The following is a 7,975-nucleotide window of genomic DNA, read 5'->3' as shown; positions in this document are numbered from 1 at the left end:
GCATTCGCAATCGAGTGCCAGACACGCCTCTAGTCGAACATTTTGCTGAACAAAATCACAAAGACACTGATCTAAAGTGGTTTGTGCTACAAACCATCAGACCAAGAACCCGTGGGGGAGATATGTCATCAGGTCTACACAGTCTGGAACAACGGTGGACATACCTTTTAGATACAGTACACCACGGACTTAACGTTTCCGTGGAGTGGAACACCCTCAACAGACATTAAAAGTATCTTTTACTCGATGACTACAGCCGCGGCTAAACCTTTTGAATTAATTGTTTAAATTATTCATTTGTACTGGTAAACAATTCAGACCTGTTCGGCCAGTAGGGGTAATGATACACAGAGCCATATTCACGGATTCCCTCCCTTTGTAGACGGACTACGGATCCCATAATGCACTGTGTGATGCTGATTTACCGTCCAGCTCTTACGGCCATGCCATACTTTTTGATGAGCATCGCCCGTTACAGCTGACTTTGAGAACACAACTGTGAACAGCAGCACAGTATGTGCTCTACCATTCAGTGGTACATAGACGCCTTACACATACACGGAGGGGCTGACTAATATACGTTATGCTATTTTAAAAATATCTAAACCTTTCCATTCCAAAATTTGAGAGATACATCTTTATAGATATATACCCTGTAAAACATGTTTACTTTCGCATGTGTGACTACGCTGGCAAGCCGCTTTTCATTAGGTACTCTGATAATGGGTGCGAATTTTGAGTCCTCTTTCTTCATCCATCATTCTATCATGATAATGGCGCTGTAAACAGACGGAAAGCCATCATTCAACTGCGGAGGGCAGACGTGCACAGCACCTACTCGGATTGAGAGGTAAGTGTTAATAGATTAGGCAACCCCCGACCCCGTGTGACACTATATACCTGCCTCAGTGTAATTTGCCGCACCCTGACAGCACATGAGTATGTAGGGAACATTTGTGATTCACTGACGTTTCTGTATGTTGTGTGTTTTTCTCCAGACGCAGACATCCATTGTTATTCAGAGCGACTGGGACACCACATGCACTGATTTTTTGGCTCCCTTTAGGTGGTGCACCACTCAGGAGTACAACATAACGCTGTAACTATCTCAGCTGTCAAACCACATAAACAAAACTGAAATAGACAGTTGTGACTGTTTTGTAGTCATGGGATAGGCATTTGCCGAGCACTGACATGATTGTACTACCTGGCCATCAATGGCAACAACTGGTAAATGGGCATATGGTGGCAGTGCCTGACAAATAACTATCATAGTTTTGCCATTGGTTGATTTAACAGAAACACAGATCAAGCAGCAGATGCCAGGACATACATATTATGGCCCTACAAAAGTAGTTCAATAGTGTCCAAAATCGGGCTACCTACCCACATTGGCTCTCGCCAAAGATTCAGACTTTATGTAGCACAATTGTATGCATCACTGTGATTGAAGCCCATCGAACTCACTGTATCCACCTCATGCATGCACAAGACACAAACAAAATTATGAACTTCGGGTACACACATATCTTGACAGTAGATGCATTAATGCACTGTAGCACATGCTAATTATGAGGATAACCAGACTGCAAATCCCAGAATGCAAAGAGCTGTTGTCTCAAAAGCAAGAATTGGTGTAGCGTTGGTCAGTTGCAAGGTAGTCACTCTATAAAAATACGCTTCTTAGTGTTGTGGCAAAATAAAGGTACCAACATATTTAGAACTGTGTAAAATTAAAGAAAAACAGAGACATCTATACATGTTTTTTTTTGCAAAATGTTAACCTTAATCTGAGATTTAAGTGCATTTCAAAAGTATGCAAGTTTAGCAAGTTGCTTAAAGCACTAATAAGGAAGTGTGGTAATTACGTTTTTACAAGCAGTTAACACTGATGCTCTTTGCTGCTTTCGTTCTTGAGTGAGCTCAGGGAAGATCTTTCTTTATAAAGTGAAAAAGAATTCTCAGTGAAAGACGAAGTGAGACATTCTAAAGACATGCATAAAGTAGCGCAGACGCAGTTCAACAATCTTGTCTGTCAGTGTTTGACACATAACACCAAAACAACGCTTTAAATCTGCAAAAGAGGAAAAGTATAAACATTGCAGCTTCTGGTGAAAAGAATAATAAAACAGTGAAATATATTACATCAATGAACATGCTAGATTCTCTCAATCAGAGACATCATTTGGGGGTCGCAAGTGGTCACAACTGTGACCCCGGGAACCTTGTGAGACCCCTGGCACTGTCTCTGTGACTGCTGGGGAGGGCTCGGACTTCAAAAATAAATAATCAGATGATTTCCGTTTCGGTTTGCTGTAACATATATAATTTCTTTGAAAATTCAGTCAGAGTGACTTCAAAGAGAAATCCAAAACCAGCGCCCCCGCTAAACATGGATGACTCTAGGCCCGATTCATAGAATCGAGCACAGAAAAGGGACACTGGCCGCACGCCGAGAAAGCAATCTGCGCCAGCCGTGGCGCAGAGAAATCTTTCCGCAGCACGCATATTCATGGATTTCTAGAGGCATCAGTAGCCGTGGCGCAAGTAACAGCAAGCTGCACGAGTAACGACCCAACAAGCCCCCAAGCGCAGTAAAAAGCAAGTGAAATGCCTAACACTGCTCCAGCCTGCGCGCCATTCCTGGGACAGCATACAGCCCCCTTGAAAAATAGCGTAAAAACACAGCGTGATCCCCAGTCGCACCCCAGCGTAATCGCGTGAAGAAACAGCGCGAAAGCGTAATCATGTGAAAACACAGCACAATCCCCAGTTACACCCCAGCGTAATCGTGTGAAAACACCATGCTCACCCCGGCTGCACCCCAACGTAATCGAGCGAAAACACCTTGCAATTCCCTGCCGCACCCCAGCATAATCATGTGAAAACACAGCGTGATCCCCGGCCGCAACCCAGCCAAATCATGTGAAAATACTGCACGATCCCCGGCCGCACCCCAAACAAATTGTGCGCCTGCACTTCGCAATCTGCGGTATTCAGCCCCTCCTGACAAGACACCCACACCCTAGCCCCCATCAGCCATGCCCCCAAACTGCAGGCAGTCCCCTCAACCTGGGACACCCCAGCCCCCATCACCCATGCCCCCACCCTACAGGCAGCCCCCTCAACCTTGGACACCCCAGCCCCCATCACCCATACCCCTACCCTGCATGCAGCCCCGTCCACCTGGGATAACCACAACCCAGCCTCATCACCTGTGACGCCACCTTGCAGGCAGCCCCCTCCTCCTGGCACACCCACACCCCAGCCCCCATCACATGTGACCCACCACGCTTGCAGCCCCCTCCACCTGTGACACCAAAGGCCCCATCTCCTGTGCCCCCACCCTGCAGGCAGCCCCCTCCACCTCGGATACCCACACCCCAGCCCCCAACACCTGTGACCACACCCTCCAGTCAGTCCCCTCCACCTGGGATACCCACACCCCAGCCCCCATCACCTGTAACCCCACCCTGCAGGCAGCCCCCTCCACCTGGGACACTCCAGCCCCCATCACCCATGCCCCCCACCCCGCAGGCAGCCCCCTCAACCTGGGATACCCACACTCCAGTCCCCATCACCCGTGACCACACCCTGTAGGCAGCCTCCTCAACCTGGGACACCGCAGCCCCCATCACCTGTGCCCCCACCCTGCCGGAAGCCCCCTCCACCTGGGATACCCACACCCCAAGCCCCATCACCTGTGACCCCAACCTGCAGGCAGCCCCCTCCACCTGGGACACCCCAGCCCCCATCAGCCATGCCCCCACACTCCAAATATTCGACTAGAGGCGTGACTGGCACTCGATTGCGGATGCAAGAGCGGTGTTCCCCTATCCTTACTCTCACCTCCTTTGTAGTCTTCCCCACATAGAGTAGATTGCAGGGACAGGAAATGATATAGATAGCGTTTTTCGTACGACAATTCTTGTGACTTTTCAGTGTTCACGTAATGGTACCATGTTGTAATGTATGTTTGTTTCAGTCATCGGGCATACAGCACAGTTCCCACACTTGTAATGACCAGATATAGGTGGTAAGCCCCATTGGCTCATAAGTGTGGATCCTTTGAGTTTCTCCCGGTAGGTGTGCACTAACTTCTGATGCAAATTACTGTTGCGCTTGAAGGCAAACATGGGTTTTCTTGAAAGTGTGGTAGGATTTTTTATGAGATTCCAATTGCGGTTGATAATTCGCTTGATATCATTACTGACCGGATTGTACGTGGTCACGCAGACTAACCTGTCACTCTGTTGTTTTTCCTTACTTGTCAAGCATGTTTCCATGTCTGTGTTAGCTGCTCTCTTCAGATTGTTTTTTATCAATTTCTTGGGGTAGCCCCATGTCGGTAGTCATTCTTTCAGATGTGCGGCGTGTTCGTTGTAGTCTGTCCTTGTAGTGCAGTTACGCCGTCCGTTTTTTTCTGTATAGTGTGGTAGCGGGAGAATTTCATGATTTCTTGATCATCAAGTCAAGGAAAGTGATCGGATCATTACTCCATTCAATCGTGAATTTGATGTTCTCATTACATGTATTAGTCCATGTGTGGAATAGCAGTAAAGATGCGCTATTCCCCTTCCTTACCACCTATATCTGGTCATTACAAGTGCTGGAACTGTGCTGTATGCCCGATGACTGAAACAAAACATACATTCCAACATGGTACCATTATGTGGACACTGAAAAGTCCCCCGAATTGTCATACGAAAAACGCTATCTATATCCTTTCCTGTCCCTGCAATATACTCTATGTGGGGAAGACTACAATGGAGGTGAAAGTAAGGATAGTACAACACCGCTCGTGCATTCGCAATCGAGTGCCAGACACGCCTCTAGTCGAACATTTTGCTGAACAAAATCACAAAGACACTGATCTAAAGTGGTTTGTGCTACAAACCATCAGACCAAGAACCCGTGGGGGAGATATGTCATCAGGTCTACACAGTCTGGAACAACGGTGGACATACCTTTTAGATACAGTACACCACGGACTTAACGTTTCCGTGGAGTGGAACACCCTCAACAGACATTAAAAGTATCTTTTACTCGATGACTACAGCCGCGGCTAAACCTTTTGAATGAATTGTTTAAATTATTCATTTGTACTGGTAAACAATTCAGACCTGTTGGGCCAGTAGGGGTAATGATACACAGAGCCATATTCACGGATTCCCTCCCTTTGTAGACGGACTACGGATCTCATAATGCACTGTGTGATGCTGATTTACCGTCCAGCTCTTACGGCCATGCCATACTTTTTGATGAGCATCGCCCGTTACAGCTGACTTTGAGAACACAACTGTGAACAGCAGCACAGTATGTGCTCTACCATTCAGTGGTACATAGACGCCTTACACATACACGGAGGGGCTGACTAATATACGTTATGCTATTTTAAAAATATCTAAACCTTTCCATTCCAAAATTTGAGAGATACATCTTTATAGATATATATCCTGTAAAACATGTTTACTTTCGCATGTGTGACTACGCTGGCAAGCCGCTTTTCATTAGGTACTCTGATAATGGGTGCGAATTTTGAGTCCTCTTTCTTTATCCATCATTCTATCATGATAATGGCACTGTAAACAGACGGAAAGCCATCATTCAACTGCGGAGGCCAGACGTGCACAGCACCTACTCGGTTTGAGAGGCAAGTGTTAATAGATCAGGCAGCCCCCGACCCCGTGTGACACTGTATACATGTCCTCAGTGTAATTTGCCGCACCCTGACAGCACATGAGTATGTAGGGAACATTTGTGATTCACTGACGTTTCCGTATGTTGTGTGTTTTTCTCCAGACGCAGACATCCATTGTTATTCAGAGCGACTGGGACACCACATGCACTGATTTTTCAAACCAGAACACTGCACATGTGTGTATTACCGTTCCCACAGTCAATACTACAGCATACTTGCCAACCCTACAGATTTAGCCAGTAGGCTACTGCTTTTTAAGCAGTCCTACCACCTACAGATTTGTGTGACAGATCCTACTGCTTTTTACAGTGGCAGGTCATTTATGTGACTCTAAGGCAGGCTGCAGGACAAAGCATGCAACACATTAGTCTGTCTGTGCAGTGGGCTATTTGGTGATTACTTTGGGCTCAGACCAATCCACTGACCTGACAGCTACGTGATTCTGTCCTGCACTCTGGCCGGTACAACCCTCAGGTGAACCACCAGTGAAGGCAAGTGGCAGAGCGTAACACCATCACACAGCATCTGCCTATCAGACTGAGGTGGATATCGGTCTCCATGGCATTCAGTGTTCAACTTGCACTGCAGGAATACATATGTATTGCCCAAGCTGCTGCTAGAGAGCAGTGACAAACGTTGCCTACCAGCTTTGTGTGATTACCTTCTTTGTAATTGCATTTGGTGTTAACTTACCATTTAGAATTATACATTTTTAACATTTGAACATCTTTCCATGTTGTGCTGTTTGATTGGTTGCGTATTTTAGAATGCTTCAATGGTGCCAACAATGTATGTTTTGTATTTTCCTGTGATGTCATTGTTATGCGAATTATTATTTTCGAAACTTGAAAAATCCGACATCTTTTTGGTCACAGAATGTTGGCTAGTATGCTACAGGGACAAGGTAATGAGTAGCCCCATAGTTAGGCTTCTGTTTTTCTTTGTCTCCTCTTCTATAAGGCGATATATACTCTGGGATCTTACCTGTGTGACTAATCCAACAATCCCTACAAAGTCAAAAAACTACAGAAATGCTAGTTTGGACTACGCCAATGAATTAATTCTGATTTGGCTTAAGAAAACTACAAATGAGTGAGTTTTCTGCATGTATACAGATAAAAAAGTAATGACCATAAACAAGACAGTTTGATCCCCATAAGAGTGTTTTAATAATTCTTCCATATTTTCATCATGTAATGGGTTATGCATTGTGATTTTGTCATTTAAGAGACATATACACACATTTATCGGGTACACATTGAGTGAAGACTTTACCCGAAGCAGGGATTCATCCAAGTTTCAAGCCACCACCCGCTGAATACACAGTGGAGGTGAGTTTTGAAAAAAACAACAGACAAAGGGCCTGATCACGACTTTGGTGGTAACCCTTAAATCCGGCGGTAGCGCTATTACCGCTGGATTTAAGGGTCCGCCAAATCAGGGCTTTGGCGGATTTCACCCCAGCTCTGAGCTGGGGGAAATCCACCGAAAATTCACGCTATTACCGCCGGCGGGAAATCCGCCAGCGGTAAGAGAGCACATTTTCCCATTGAGCCTAATGGGGAATGGGGCATTCCCGAATGGGCTCAATGGGGAATGGGGAATTAGATTACCGCCAAAGTCGTGATCCGGCGCTATTAGCGCCGGGGAGTTCGGCGGTAGGGCTAATACCCCCGGCGTTACCGCCAAAGTCATGATCAGACCCAAAGTATGTTGTTCAGTGATAGGCATTATTTGTCAAAAAAAATTAAGATAACAGGTTTCAAAGGAGAGATGGTAATTAATATATTTATTCTGCAATTCTTTTAGATCGAAAGGCTCACCAATCCTATCAAGATGCAACACAGATTTGTTTGTTGCATCCCGTCCTTAGGAAGGTTGGCTAGAATTTTGAAGCCAATCATTGCCACCCCACATTACACTACAACCGAAACACATGTAAACGACAAGAAAGAAACTCCCTGCAATAACACAGAGGGTTACATCTACAAGTCACGAGAGTGTTGGACTTGATATTACAAACTAATGTTTGCCTGGGAATAATCATTAACCATTTTTGAAGTTGTGTTAGTATGAAGATGATATGTATGAGTGAAGTATGAATGATGAATGATGAATGATGGGAAAAGTGATGTTGAGGTTGAGCCTATTTTTAGTTTGTTAAGTATGTTTAAATAAATAAGTCTTGTTTATGTTATGTGAAATAAATATCATACTATACTAAGTTTTCGATAAACTACAACAGATTCCTGCTATCTTTAAACCTATTGAACC

This window comes from Ambystoma mexicanum, chromosome 8 (assembly GCF_040938575.1).
Source record: "Ambystoma mexicanum isolate Mex_15411 chromosome 8, UKY_AmexF1_1, whole genome shotgun sequence".
NCBI lineage: Eukaryota > Metazoa > Chordata > Amphibia > Caudata > Ambystomatidae > Ambystoma > Ambystoma mexicanum.
Note: the sequence above shows the minus strand (reverse complement) of the source record.